Source organism: Corvus kubaryi, unplaced genomic scaffold (genome assembly GCF_017639235.1).
Source record: "Corvus kubaryi isolate FWS band 111438036 unplaced genomic scaffold, C.kubaryi_AGA036_p1.0 37398, whole genome shotgun sequence".
NCBI classification, from domain to species: Eukaryota; Metazoa; Chordata; class Aves; order Passeriformes; family Corvidae; genus Corvus; species Corvus kubaryi.
This window is the reverse complement of record NW_024581137.1, coordinates 28977850-28994016: the sequence shown is the minus strand read 5'-3', so window position 1 is coordinate 28994016 and position 16167 is coordinate 28977850. Positions and strand designations below refer to the sequence as shown.

Below are 16167 nucleotides of genomic sequence, written 5' to 3'. Positions count from 1 at the left end.
GCCGCTATTTTTAGCAAATCCTCCCCGCGTCGCCACGGGCGGCGATCGCAGCGCGCAGCCCCGCGCCAGCTGCCGCCGCCGCCGCCCCGCCCGCCGCGCACGGCACAGGCTGGCCCCGCCGGAGCGATGGCCACCTAATCGCCACCTAATCGCCACCGAATCGCCGCCGAATCGCCACCGAATCGCCGCCGAATCGCCGCCGAATCGCCGCCGCCGCAACTTTTCCTCCCCGCGCCGCGCCGCTCCTTCCCCCGTCGCTCCGGTGGAAGATGGCAACTGGGGGAAGCACTGGAAGTTGCAGCCCGCGAGCGAAGAGATAAGGCGGAGGAGCGGGAAGGTGAGTGGCACCGGCCGGCTGCCTCTCCGCTCCGCCCGGCTGCCTCTCCGCTCCGCCCGGTTGCGGCGGGCAGCGAGTGCGGGGCCGGCCGGTCCCGCCACCCGGACGTTGTCCTCGACCTGCCGGGGCGGTATTTTTGGGACCTTCGGGAAGGTTTCGGGAAGGTTTCGGGAAGTTGGACCGTGTAAGGGCTGGCAAGGTGGCGGGGGAGGGAGAACACGGCCACCCCTGGCAAGTTTTACTTCGCGGGAGCGTGAGCGGAAGAGCAGTTCCCCGTGCGCTTGCCCTGCCAGGCGGGTGTGTGCGTTTCTGGGTCCGGGGGATCCTCTGCGACCCCCGCGTCCTGCGGGGCCGTGGCCGAGTCGCGGGTGCCGGCCGGAGACGGGCTGCTGGAGCTCAGCGGGCGGTGTCAGCTCCCCGCGGTCGGCTGGGGGCGCGGAGCTCCGGAGGGCACCGCGGGAGCTGCCCCGTGGGGGCCGAACAGGTGGGCGACGACGGGGTGCACCCTCCTCGGGCGCCGCCGCCGGGCCGGTGTCGGACTGCCCGGAGCAGGCGGCAGCCGGAGGGCGGGTGCGGGTGCGGGTGCGTCCCGTCCCGTCCCGTCCCGTCCCGTCCCATCGCGTCCCGTCCCGTCCCGTTCCCGTTCCCGTTCCGGGTGGGTGGCCAGAATTCTGTATAATTGTATTTACGGTGACAAAGCGGTGTGTGCATCCTGGCCGGCAGCTTCCCAGTTGGCAGCGCAGGGCATCAGGAAGGTAGTTTCCAGCAAAGGTACAGTTGTTTTGACTCATCTAAAATGTCTGGGTTTTGATATGAAATGGAACGCAATAGCAATCAGTAATCATTCATACTTATCACTCTTATAGAAAAAAGCAGGTATTACTCGTAATGCACAAAATGCGTATTCATCTTTGAAGACCTACCCTAAGCAGTGTAGATTTTTAAGTGCTTCGAAGAGGTCTAAACCCACTGTTAAACTACATTAGAATTTAGGATAAGACAAATACTTAAAACAAGCCTATCAAAAGAAGTAGTGAGGTGAATTGCGGAGACCTTTTGACACATGAAAATGCATGAATGTGCTTTTCTGATGCAAAAGCTGTTGAGCTTCTCTGTCTCAAACAGCACAGAACAAGTGCTGACACAGAAACAAGGAATTTTAAACATTTGTCTTTCAACATTGTCAGCTTTAGTTCCTTGACATTTTGTTTTCTGTGACAGAAGAATAGTTTTGTGACAGTTACTCAAGATTTAATTTGCAAGCTCACAAAGGCCTGTGATGAGAACTCATGAACAAAAAAAGGAAGGTATTTCACATTAAGGTTTTTCAAATGTCCTGTCCTATTCAGATGTCTTGTCCTACTCCTATCTTTTCTCCCCACACACCTAGCTTCCCAACAGCATCCCTATATCTTTTGAAGGTTTCGTGTTGCTGAGTGTCTCTGAATTTTCTCTCATGTCCAATACATTCCTGTATCAGTGGCCCCAGCTCATACATGTTTTGTACCAGGAACACCTACTTTGTTCAGAAAGAGATGCCAGCTTGTTCTCTGTCATAACACCAGAGTGGTCTTGGAAGGCGTTTCCATCCCTTCATACACTTAAGTTGCACTGTTATTTGTGTAAAATATCCATGTCTCTACTGTATAGAACTTTCTACCATGAATGATGCAAATAATACACTATTTTAACACTTCTTTATCATTGTCATGGCAAATATGTGATCCAAAACACTGGGAAAAAACATGTCATGGCTCCAGAGAAAAGCTGCAGTCAGTCATGTTTATGTACCACTGGTGCCAGTTTCTTCATATAAATATTGAAATAGCTGTCTTTTTTACTAAAATCTCATTGTCAGTTCAGAATTCCAAAAAAGAGAAAAACATGCCATTATACTTCTTGGTGACCAACTTGGTGCAAACACAGCACCATAGTTAAGCCTACTCAAAGCACTGGTCTTAGTGTCAGATTCTTCTGTAAGTCTGTGTGAATGTGTAATACTCCCAAATATTTTGAATCTGACTTCAAAATGTTAGTTTTGAAAACAGTAGTATTTGGTTTTCCATTAACCTTCTTTTCCATGAATGAAGCTTGGTCTACATGACTAAATGGGAACAGTAATTTGTAAGCTGTTGTGTATCTTCAGTTCACCAGCATCTTCCTGTGCCCAGAGCAGTTTAAAAACAAAAGTGAAGTAGTGTCTTCACTGCTGGAAGTCAGTACATGCTTCATTTAGAACAGTTGCTCCTGTTAGAATTTTTATTTGTGAAAAAAAAAAAGGAAAATACTATGATTGTGGCATTTGTATTTTCTAATTTCTTGATAAAAAAATCATTAAAAAGAGATTCAGTTATAAAACCTATATACTTTCTAAAAAGCATGTAAAGTGGAAAATAATTTTCAGTTCTTCATCTCACTACCTGAAATAGCCCATAGAAGTTGCTGTTAAAAAAATTATTTGCATACTGAAAATATGTATCAAATTTATGTTCACCTGTCCTGAAAATTACATGAATCCTGGTATGAGTTACCATGAATACTGACGGTACCTAAATGTAGTTGCAGTAGTCAGTTTCTTAGTATTCAACTAATGCTTAGTTGGAGAGAAATAGCTTTGAAAGTAATTAAATCCTGTTGTGTATGAAAAACTATAACCAGTGAAAAATGGCAGAAGTGTTGGGATGTAGTCTAATCATCTCCAAATTGGTCAATTAAGCACATGTTTACCAGAGTGCATGTACCATTGTATTGTTGTTTTATATTCATCTGTATTCAGACTAGCTAATTTAAAGCTACTTAGGGTATGTGTGTTCAAACTGCAGTAGAAAGTACTTGTGGCTTGCAGTGTAGTCATAGCTGAACAATTTAGCTGAGAGAGCTTAGTGCATCTCAGGAGTGAGGCTTTTTCCCTTTTACAAAAGGGTTCTGGGCCAGAATTGTTGAGGATTATATGCTGTGTCCTATATGCATACCATTTACATTAACTTTCCATAGAACTTCAAATTACAGGAATTCATCAGAGTTTTCCAGTGTCCTCAAAAGTATGTAAGAAAATGTTCTTTAACTTGCTGCAATTAAGTAGAAGGTACATGATAAATCTGTTGAGTTAAACGAAAGATAGCTCTCATGTAAAGACAGAACATTAGGCTATTCCATGATAAAACATATTTGTCATGCTTCAAGGTTTCAGTAATGATTTCCAGATAAATATGCAGAAAATGTCGCATTGCTGAATCACTTTAGGTTATATTGTTTGTTGAAACTGATAGATGAGTAAGGCATTTTAGAGCTAACATTACTTGATGAAATCACCTTTCATTTACTCCTTTTGGTTTTGAGTTTTTAAATTAGGATGATTGTACATGACCAAAGAATTTTTTCCTTACTTGATGTAACTTGTAATGAACGCATTATGTTGTGAATGTCAGTGTGTGCTGGGTAAGACTGCACGAGTGCTGACTTTATTGTTACAACTTTAATAGTAAATTACAAAGTTTATTTATGCTGCTAATCTATAGCTTCATCTTCAAGCAGCTAAAAATTTACAATGAAATAATGCTTAACTACTACTCAAAACTAATGTTTCAATACTTTGAGACCTTTCCTGTGAGGACATACCCAAACTTCTCCATACTTCTCCGTTTTTGTACAATATATGGCTGTATAACTTTCTGCCAAAGAAGCTTGTCAATGCAAAAAGTTAACATGAGTTCAAAAAAAGATTTGGACAAATTCCTAGATAAAAAACATATAAAAGACTAGAAAGCAGAGATATAATGGTTCTGAATCAGAATGTCCCCAGCCAGCAAATATTCTGGAGGCTTCACAGTATTTCAAGAAGGTACTATTACATAGTTGCATTGCACTTCCTCACTTTTCCTTATGCATTTGCTGTTGGGCATCTGGGGAAAAGGTGTTGGGTTCTGAACAGGTCTTTGGTTTGGTTAGATTTTACCATTCATGCATTCTTACCCAGTCAAGGTGGAGAAGGTGATAATGCAATTTAGAAATTCCTTTAAGGGGAAAAGTGATTGAAAACCTCTGTTACACAACCTTCAAGACGATGTTTACTTGAATTAATTAGCATTAATTCAATGTATGATGTTGATTATGAGATGGAAATGTAATAGGAAGCAAATATTTATTCGTATTTTTCCAGTGATTTCTTGTTCATGGTGTTTTTCAATATAATGTTTACATTGGTCATTCACAAATCATGATACATTGTTGAAGTTTGTTTATAATATGTAGCAACTCTCAGGATAGTTTGTTTTAAAGCTATTGCATAACTGTAAACTACTTTTTGTTTAAGAAAATGAAAAGGTCTTCAGTGAAGGTAGCTTATAAATCCCTGTAAGAAGATGGCTACTTACAGCATGTCTTTTATTTGTCCCTAGTCCCTCAAGCTTGGAGTAGAAGATTCTATATATCTTCATTTGATGTCTGCTCTGAGACTCTCAGTCTTTGTTTTAGTTAATTTCTGTTTAAGATACAGAGTGCTCCTTCTCTAGAATGGATGACTGTCACTCTTGGGGCTTTATTCAGACTGGAGTCTGGTTATCTGGCTTAGTCTGAGCATATTTGAGCCTCCACTGTCATGTTCATTGAGTCCAGTTTCTGTTGCCATGCTCTTTTAACCTGCAAGAGAAGGGAAGACCTGGTCCAAAGAGTATTTTGAAGAGGTGATGTCCAGTGCAGGAGAGAAAGTGGCAGCCCTGAAGGATGCCAATCTTGTGTGCATGCAAGATACGTGAAAACCTGAGCCTCAACGTATAAGGAAAGTGGTGCTGCACAGTGCCTTTGGTGCCTCAACCTTTTACAGTGCCAAGGGTCTTCCATTTGCAGTTGCCTTTCCAGTGCAGCTCTGTCACCTTCCATCAAAGCTTCGAGGGCATCATTTCCCTTCCTGTCCTCATGCTCTCGGTCTCATACTGTTATTCTCATGGCCTTGTACCTCCACGCTTTGCTGCTACTGTTATGTCAGGGAAGTGATTGCCACTGCTGTAAGAGTCAAGCTCCTTTCACTGGCCTTTTCTTGCACTGTTTTTTGCAGCTTTTAGTTTGCATTAGGAGGAAGACAAGTATCTGCCCAGCGTTCCCCAATAATATGTGCAAAACTTAAAAGCCACTTAGTTTGCAATACCAGCCTCTGATGAAAAACTACTCCATTCAGGTCTAATGGCATCCTAAGTGGGGACAGGCACTACGGAATTTGAGCAGATCATGAGGAAATTTATGTGGTTTCTATGGGAAAAGTAGTATGGTGGATCACCTGATACACTGGAGAGGACACCTGAGAGAGGATGCTTAATTGGGAAACCCTGACAGTTCTCTTCTTGACTAGCCACTGGAGCTTTCCCTTTTCCCCTTTTCATTTTCTCCTTTTGCTTTTCCAGTTACCTTTTGCCTTTTTTATGTTTTTCTCTTATCTCTGCCCCCGCCTTCATTTTCCTCTAAAGAAACTTTTATTGTTGGCTTTGATGCTTGTCACCAGCTGTGAACTCTGCAAGTAAATCAGGAAGGGACACAGAGATGTTTACATGCTTGTAATGAGATGTTTAGGTAAGTGTGTGAATAGATTGGTACATGGTCAATTTATACCTATGTAAATAGAAATTATCTGATAGCTTTCCTCATTTTACTTCTTGATCAAAGAGAAATCACACATCCTCTGAGTCTTTATTCAGCCTGAGTTTACTCTTCTGGTTTATTTTCATGTAAGAATATCTCTATTCCACCAGATAGCTCTGTGTCCTTCTCTGTATCCTTTTCAATCTGAATTTATATTTCTTCAGTGAATGTGACCAGAATAATAGTCTGTGCCCATAGAAATCTCATTAATGTGTTGTCCAAGAGTGGTAATACTCCATCTCCTGTTTTAAAAAGCTTCACTGATGTGTCCTAGGTTGTATTCAGCTCAATCTGAAAGTTTAATTTCCTGTTACTTTTTGTAATGCATGTGATTACACTAAATCAGAGAAGTTGGAAAGGACCTGTTGGTCAAAATAGAGTCAATAGAATTTAGACCATGTTGTTTATGGGTTTGTTCAGTTCTGCCTGGAAAAACTCCAAGGAAAGCAATTCCACAACTTCTCTGGACAATCATACCCAATACTTAGTTATCCTGATAGCAATTTTTCTTCTTTATGTTGAGTCGTAGCCTCCCAGTTTCAATTAATGAGTATTTGCTCTCATTTTTGTGCCGTGCATGCCTGTGAAGAGCCTGGCTCCATCTTTTTGGTAAAGCTCCTCATAGGCACTGACAGGCTGGTGGTGTCTTAGGTCCCTGCTAAGGCCTCCTCATCTTCAGGATGAACAGGTCCAGGTCTCTCAGCTTCTAACAGGGCAAGTCTTCCAGCCCCTGCCTGCTTTGACAGACTCTGGAGGAAGCTTCATTCAGTTAGAACACCAGGACTGGATGCAGTATTCCAGGTGAGGTCTAGTGCTTGAGTAAAGTGGAAGCCTAAAACTTCTATTGGCAAATCTACCAAATAGTAAATAGCACCAAATTCTGACAATCCAGGAATGAGACATTAGGCAGAACTGTACTGTCTTGTAACCATGAAATTAATTCAAGCTATTGTACACTTCTAAGATTTTTTTATTGCAGCTTACATGAAAACAAAGTTTATTTGATATTTCTTCTCAGGAAAGTTCTTTAACGATGTTATTTTGGAGTAGGGAAGTAATGTGATATTGGAATTTTATTTTAAAACACTTTATATACATTAATATATCTCCTTTTATAGAAATGTGTGAAGAAAATTATACGACACAGACATTCTGTATTTCTGGGCATTTAATTATACAAAATTCTGATTATTCAAGTTTTTGACAGTTAACATTAAGTTTCCAGAGTACCTAACTATTGAGCTAAACCTTGCTTTGACAAGAGGCGGGTGAACTGCAGGCATGAATGCAAGATTTTCGAGGAAAAAATTAAACGTAATTCAAAAAGGGAAATAAGCGGCATGCACATAGTAACTATTTGGTGCATAAAATGTATAAATTATTAATATTTTGCTTGTTTCATAGATAGATAGCTCTTCAGTTTTTCATATATAGGTTAAAATTATAGGAATGTGTGGACAATATAAAATACATACAGTTACCATTCCAATCTTCTGTATTTTCTCTTTTGCAGCCAATACAATCAACACTGATTAATGAGTCATACTATTAGTTAAGCAGAATTTTGATATTTCATTTGGAGTTGAAGCTGTTTTAGTTGGGATATACATAATTACTCTATATATTCTCTGAAAACATATTATAAATTGAAAGATCAGTGAGTTGAAATCAAAAATAATTTTCAATACCTAAAACAGATCATAGTCTACTAATGGGGGTTTGTTCTGCCCTCCCAACTGCCATAATCTGCACCAGGGATCTAGCTGGAGGTTGCTATAGGATTCTTTTTGGCCTCAGTGTACTCAGTTTTCCTGCCATAAAAATCAGAGCAAGTAGGAAGCAGCAGGGGACCGAAGTTGAACCTCATTCATAGGAACAGAGTGAAGACATACTCAGGATGCAATCCTGCGGCAATCAGGGCACAGCTGACAAGAGTGAATAGTTCGGAGGGGAATCCAAGCGAAGATACGAATCAGAGAAAGGTATTTTCATTTATAAATTACATTTGTATGTTTAATATATGGGTACCCACTGTAGTATCAACCTAGCAGTCCCTTCCTCTTGCATGCGTACATTCCGTGCTTGAAGGTGTGCGGTTTGCACAGAATGCCAAGTACTGTTGAACAGGGTGTAACAAAGGAAAGATGAGTAAATCCTTTTGAGGTGCTAGCTCTCCTACTTCAAACATATCAGTCTCTTATGAAGACTGTGAATGAAGTAACCGTCTAACAGAATATTCAACTGCTCTCAATATATCCAGGTTTCTTATGCAAAGTCTCTTGGAAGACGGTGTTTATATTTATTCTATGCCATCACATACACCTTGTCTTCCACTCCATCTGTCCTTATGCTTTCTCTGCCCCTCCACAAAAGAAAGAAGTTAGAATTCTTATATGAAAATGTGATTAAATGTTATCTTTTAATAGTTTGGAACAAAAGAGTTCAACTTTTTGACTGGAAAGTGAAATTAGTAAGTGGGTTTTTTGGTCAAGAGGCTTTATTCAGAAACTAGTGAAAAAAGCTACAGGTGTAATGTGATTAATGGGTGTGTAACCCTAGGTTTTTGTAGCATTTTAGTGGGATACATATGACTGGATCAGAATCAGCCTATTAATGTGATGAGACTTCCTTTAGGACTTCTGAGAGCTGATCAACCATTCTTCTTCCTTGTGCTAGTGCGTGTCATTTATACTGATCCAGATTATGAAGAAAATGCAGATTTCAAAAGAAAGTGATAGGAAAGACTATCTTCTAAAAAGTTTGCTGTGGGTGACACTAATATTAACAGTATTGTGACCTCGATTGAAGAGGTCAAAGATTTTACTTGCCATTGACTATAATAAGATCAGGATGTCACCTTTGTATGTGAAATTTTTGCCTCTTAATGGGCTGTTTGTTGTTGAAACAGATCAGATTAAGAGAAGAGCTTTTGAAAGCCCTGTTCAAGGCTCAGATCTACTGGAGACATGCATGGAAGACTGTAGTATAGTCATCTCTTTCCCATCCAGGAGCAGAAATGGCAGGGAGCATGGAATCTGGGATTAGAGCTAGCAGCAGTTAATTGTTCATTAATTCATTTGGGCAAACCGTAGAGGCTGATGCAGTTTAGACAGGCTGTCAAAGCAGTGGAGGAGCTAGAAAAGTGTATTAAAGATAATTTCTGATTATTCTTTCCTGCTATCTTTTGCAAATTACCTTTAAATAAATTTAGCAGATTTTGGCATGCACTCTGGGTACATTTTCCCTACATCAAACTGTCTGCATGCTTCTATTCCCTCCATCACTAGTTTTCCTTAGTGATGCCTACATATAAGTTTGTAGCTTCTTCAGTGTACTCTGATTACATGCAAACAGAGCATGCTGGTATGCGTAGGAGATTTTTCTGGGTGTCTGGCGAATGAAATCCTTTTTCTTTAAGGCCACGGAGTAGCAACTGAGATCCACAATTTCACTGCAGTTTTTATGGGGAGTCTGTATGCAATGCCTGTGAGAAACGTGGAAAGGCTGATTGACTTTGTAGTGACAAATTAAGCGTCCTTTCTGACACAGCTTCACATTTACTTATCCTCAGAATGGTCATCCATACTTTTGGACAGAGTTGCTGGGATGTTGGTTGCCTGTGGAGTCTGTATGCATCATTTGTCCTCACTCTTTTTATTTCTATGGAGTGTTTGTATTGCTGTCTTCGTAAAAAGAGACTGAGCTGGGAGAGGCAGCAGGAGACACAACCGAGAGTCTTTTTCAGTTGACATTTGGACCATAATTTAGGTTTTATGCATAGAAATGTCGGCTCAAAAGACACTTCTCTGTAGATAATGAAGTAACATAATAAATCCATTATCATGTTAAGAGAATAGGATATAGATTTCTTTCAGTGACTTCAGTCTAAGTATTTCAGGAGAGAGAATTTAAAAAGGAGTATTTTTTGAATTTTAAGGCCATAAATATAATCAAAACAAATTTAAAAAGTGTTTTAAATTCTGCTTGCTTACTCTGATTGAGGGTGATTGCCTTGCATGAAACGGATTAACTATGTGATATGTAAGCTAAAGTATTTTTGTTAAAGCACCATAGGATTGCCTCATCTTTAGGTTGCCATTGCTGTGTTATGTATATGGTCATTTTATATTACTCACCTCTGTGAAAAATAACATTGTATAGCTTCCTGCTTCAAGTATGTTACAATCAAGATGATGAAAAGGCCAACATCTGTCATTTATAGTATATAGTTATATTCCAGAGTGAAGGGGAGACGTATAGATAGGCAAGGCCAGAACTGGGGTCTAATATATGTATGTTTTTCAGGTCCAACATCACAACAGAATGTTGTCCATGTGCTAAGCGCACATAAAGCAAAGCAAAGACAATTATTTTTTATCCTTAAAGCAGTTACTGTACATCGGTGCAATCATTTGTCAGATTTTCATATGCAGGCTGTTATGCTCTTGTCTACAGACTTTCCCCACTAATGTTGCTGCTTCAGTTAGGCAAAGGAATAATTAATTATACTGATCTTAACGGAACTGTTATGGTTGACCCATATCAAAGTAAATAAAATGAGAATCTGACTTGTGCCAGGTAGAAAATGTGTTAGCTATTGACTCAGCCTAATTATACTGAATTAAATCTAATTGCGTATCATCATCCAGTCCCCAGAATTTTAATAGTAATTGAATTCCTGTAAAGTTATAAGGGTGATTTTAAAAAATAATGTAAATTCCATGGAATTCTTTCTGTAGAATTTACATTTCGGGAAAAAACAAGCACTGTTTAAAGAAAATAACCAGGAATTTTTTGTCAGAAACCACTAATAAATACGGGGGATTAACATGAATAATAAATGTATAGCTCAGCGTTTTTCACCCATTTTATTTTATTATCTATTTCAATAATTTATTATGTAATACTGAATTATAGAAGTGTCATCATTTGTTATGAAAGAAGGTACTAGTACCAGTATTTCTGTTTTAAAAGATGACTGCTGCATCTGAATTTTCTACATTTACCTGGGTGTAGAATAGTGTTGTCTGTGGCATTACTAGAAGTAGAAATGTAGATGCAATTTTTGTGTAGTAGATAGCTGAAGAAACAATCCTCTCTGAATGAGGAGCTCATTTGGTTCTAATCATTTTGCAGCTGGTTAATTGTTTAAAGTCAAAGTAATGGTGTTGTGCATATGGGCAGGCATAGCAGTCGGTACTTGAAGCCAGTTATGTTTCATTCTGCATCAGCCATTAAAACCTGTATTGATTAGACACTGAAACCAGTGCTGCTAGAAGAAATAAAGGGTAGGTTAAGCAAGCAACAAATATCTTTGTTCAATTTACAATAGATGAGGAGACTCTTTAGTTTAGTAACTGCAGTATTATTCAATGCTGTGGTTTTCATTTCCTAATAGTAATAAATTGGAATTCTGTCATTTCACTTTACATTGATTTTTCTTTTGAAAAGCATCTGAAAATTAATAGAAGCTTTGCCTATTTTATTGCAGTTCTGCAACAAAAGGAGGAAAAATAAAAATTGCATGTGAAGATAAAGCCAGTAAAATCTTAATGATTTAAATGGAAGCATTTCTGGGAAGCAAGTGGAAGCTTTGGGCTTGGCTACTGGATTAGGCAAGATCGTCTTGGCTAATGGCAGCTAGAAATCACTGTCTCTAATAGACAAGTATCACCAGGGAGCAATGGGAAGTGAATATGTAATCAAAGTACTCTCTATTTCCATCCTGCCTCTAACCTCACACTGGAAGCTGCAAGAAGAGGTCACTACAGAACTGTTCTCCATGGTGTAGTACCTTGGTTCTATTCTAGAGTCTTGTTTTTTTTCCTTCTCCCAACTGATCAAGGGTCATACCAACACCTTAGGTACCATAGAAGAAAACATTCATATAGTTATGCGGTGTATCATGAGTGAGAAAAATAGTGAAAGATCTAATAAAGACAGTATCAAAGTGAAAAAAACCCACCCGAACAAAAGAAATCACAATTTTGTTATTTGAATACCCATATGCCCACTGTGCTGGAAATGTACACAATATACAGACTTGAATAATTTATGCTTGGATGGACAATTACATCAAATTTGATGGACAATTACATCAAATAATAGCAAAGCCTGATTGTTCCTTGATTTCCTTGGAAAGGTCCACTTAGTTTTGGTGCTGAGTTCCTGATTAGAAGGAATCATCTTTCATGTTCCAATGGAAATAAATCAGTTTTAATATTATGATAGAATTTATTCACTATTGAGTGCATAATTCCTGAACAAGAGAGCATCAGCAGGACAGCCGTCCATTCTGTGTAAGGGTGTAAAATCTGCCTTTTTGTTGTAGAATGGGGTGTGTTTTCCCTTTTTTCTTGTTACTGGCTCACAGAAGGTAATTGCAGCTTTGTGTATAAGCATTGGAGACAGTTTGGATACTTGAATTGAATAACTGAAGTAAAGAAGCTGAAAGAAGGCACATTCAACACTTCACTTTTTCGAATAGTGAGTTAGAGAGAAGCTGTACCCTCTACAGTAGTGTTAAATGCTGTCAATTTCAATCTGCTGTTTCAGCAGCATGATTCATGCAGAAAGAATGTTTGTTTCTTATTCAGATTTCAGTAACCCTCTACTTACTGTGTCCAGTGGGCATAAATTCTGTTTAGATAAAGTGGAGTACTGTGGCCGTGTCTAAGCACATAGAATTCTATGCATCATTGTTCATAAGGACTGGGATTCATTTTCCTGCATGGAGAAATATTAGATACCATTCTAAAAGGATGAATCTGAGTTTATTTGTGGGGAAATTGCTCTTGATTGTAGCACTAATTTCCTATGTGTACAACTTTATATCCTCTAGATGCTCAGACCTACATCCCAAGCTATGTCGTTGTCCTGTAGGCTCATCTAGATGGCTAAGCATTTTTAAGCATGCAAGGTTCTGGCTATATTGTCCACCAATCCAATTAATTTTCTGCTTATTTTCTTTCTTCTTCTGAATACTGCATTGCACCATATTCTGTGGAGAAGGGTCTGGAGCAAATATCTAAAAGGGCATGTGTCCTCTAGGCAGAACATATATATCTTTATCCTTGAATTTCCTTTCTGCCCAACTGTCAAAATTAGTCGCTGTAGACACAAACTTAATCTAGTTCTTCCTTAGTATGTTAGGGGAAATCAGTGAGATCCAGGAAACTTGTCTGACAGCTCTAAGAATTTGTTTCTAGGCTGTGCCTCTGGCGTGGGTCTGGAAGAAGGTCCTGAGGTAGGAGAGGTTGTCTGAAGGTAATTGTGGTGCTTCACTGAAGGTGACCCTAGGATACACTACCAGGATTTGTGGCAGCCTCTCCATGGTGTATATGGTGCTTCATGGAAGGGGCAGGTGTTACATGAAGTGCTCACAATTTCTGGATACTGAACTTTTATAAACTTCAGTTTAGAATGTTTCCTTCTCCTGGAACACCTGACATTATTCATGCTCCTGATGTGTGACCGTGAAATCTTACTGGTAGCAGAATTATACATCCACGTGTGGCTGTCCAAATGTGGTCACATGGCTCCCAGACCTCCCCTTGCTATATAATCTGCAGTGCCCTGACTTGTGCCAAGGGATTTCCTTTAAAAATGAAATGGCTGTTTGTCTCATTTTCATACACAAGCTTTGGTGGAGGCTTGCGAAGGGGAGGGGGAAGTATCATGGCTCAGCAACGTGGCGACAAACTTTTATCTTTTTCCTTGATTGTTTTTTTCTAGAAAGTTGCCTTTTAAGTGATATATATTTCTTCTCAAATAGACCATTTGAGAAATTAGGAGAACACAAAGTATTTGGCAAGTGCTATGGAAAGTCTCACATCCATGAGAACATCAGTGAAGAACTTGTTAGTATCACTGCTGCTTCTCTGCAACTCTAAGGGGGTGTACACTGCTGTCACTTGAAGAGATCACTTATTTTCTTTGTTCAGAGTGATCATAACAAGTAATCCTCTCCCCTGTGGCATTTATGGATCCCTTCTGTCAGTTCTCATTGAGATTTGATACACCATCAGAAGTTGATATGCACGTTATAACATGAAAAAGACCATGATTTAACCTCTAAAAATGGCATAGATAAGTGACAGCACAAAGCTTTCTGGGCTTAAGTCAGACTTATACATCTAAATCAATTAAGACTCTTCTTAGATTAAAGAGTGAAAATTCACCTACAGTTGCTAGGAAATTAACAGTAAGCATATAACTAGATTAAAAAGAAAAGTGGTTCTTTACCTCTTTCCTCCAAGTGAACTTTTAATTTTATGGATGAATGCTTTTTCCAAAACACAATTTTGTCTTTCAAATTCCTCTTTCTAACTGCCTGTTTTAGAAAGTATCTTTCTCCCAACTAATTTCTCCTGCTGTGTATTTTCTTGAATGGATTTTAAAAGAACTCATGCTGTGGTCACTGCTCCCTAGAGCAGTTTCCACGGCATTTTGCGTTTATATATCACAGTTGTACCTCTGATGAGTTGTTGCACTGAGTAGGATTACTTTTTCACTATTTGTGGCTTAAATACTCATGGAGATTTCACTTTACTTCTTGGTTGCTTCTGTAAGCCATGAAGACTTTTTTTCCTCAGAATTCGTAAACCCAGTATTTTCTATTTAGATACCTGAAACTTTGAATACTTCACCTTTTTCACTTGATTTATAAAATCACAGATTTATGACATGGTTAGGGTTGGAAGGGACCTGAAAGATCATCCGTTCCAACCCCCCTGCCATAGGCTGGGACACCTTTCACTAGACCAGGTTACTCAGAGCCCCATCCAGCCTGGCCTTGAACACTTCCAGGGACGGGGCATCCACAACTTCTCTGGGCAATCTGTTGCAGTGCCTCACCACCCTCACAGTAAAGAATTTCTTCCTAATATCTAATGTAAACCTACTCTCTTTCAGTCTGAACCCATTCCCCCTTGTCCTGTCACTAGATGGGGACTTTTCTTGGGAAAAGTCCCTCTCCATCTTTCTCATGGGCTCCCTTCAGGCAGTGGAAGGTCACAATTAGGTCACCCCAAAGCCTTCTCTTCTCCAGGCTGAACAATCCCAATTCTCCAAGCCTTTACCTATAGGAGATATCTTCTGTCCCTCTAATCATCTTGGCCCTCCTGTGGACTCTTTCCAACAGATCAATGTCGTCCCTGTGCTGAGCACCCCAGAACTGGATACAGTATTCCAGTATTTTGGGTGGAATCTCATGAGTGTGGAATAAAGGGGCAGAATCACCTCCACTGACCTGCTGGCAATGCTTCCTTGGATTTATTTCACAGGCCTTTAAACTGAACTTCCTTCTTTCTGAGATACATGTCATACCTTTTAAAAATCAAATTAATGTAACTGAAAGTAACAGCCTCAGTAGTAAAGTATGCCTAAAACTGTGTGCAACAAAGCCACTTTTGCTAAATAAAAAATTTAAGCTGTTATTTATTAAAGTATATGGTGAAAAGCATCTTGTGAAAAGGATGAAATACATTATTACAATACATACATGTCATATTTTTGAATACAATGTATTTGTATGTACAGTACGTACAGAACTTAATTTCTTCTCTGCCCAATTTATGTTAATTTATTTCAGATTTATTTTAAGTGCTATCGTAGAGGAAAGGTGTCACCTAGCACCAGCAAATGGTATGCAGTATGCAAGTTATAGTCAGTAACTAATTTCATATATACTGTGAATTGATGTTATCAGAAATACAAGTGTCTGTTACATTTAACCATATACCGTGAAATTTGTTCCTTTAAAATTTCAATTTCATAGTTTAGAACTCTGCTCAGCATACACTGAAGTAGCACAAAGCCAGACTAAAGACTGGTGTCTTTCAAAGTACCCGTGGCAGATACTAGACTGCAACTCTCTGCAGAGGTAGAACTGTACTTGCCAAAATTTAAAGATGCTTACCCTGCTGTTTTTGATCTTTTCCTGTCAGTTTGATTATAGTAGTAATCTTTGAAGACTTATTCAGTGATTTTATTTTGTTAAAAGTAGAGAGGTTAAATGCATTTTCTCTAATAACCTTGGTAGAAAGTGAGAGTTTTAGCTCAAAGCAAAGATTGCACAGTTTGAGAATTTTACCTGTGTCTTCAAACTACAAAGACTTGTTGAAGAGACCAATGATGACACATATGTAGATGGAGAAGCTCTTAGATTTACTTTGTGAATTTCAGTTTTCTTTTATGCT

The 16167-nt window shown here is 39.4% G+C and overlaps 1 protein-coding gene across 2 annotated transcripts in view; it reads left to right on the top strand.

Annotated features, from left to right (window-relative positions):
• Positions 1–253: 253 nt before the first annotated feature.
• The window catches only part of HDAC9 (histone deacetylase 9), a 463926-nt gene continuing 448012 nt past the window's right edge, over positions 254–16167 (top strand). For both annotated transcript variants that reach the window (XM_042044237.1, XM_042044228.1), the window contains exon 1: positions 254–337. The gene's annotated coding sequence lies outside the window, so the exon portion shown is untranslated. The remainder of the gene's footprint in view (positions 338–16167) is intronic.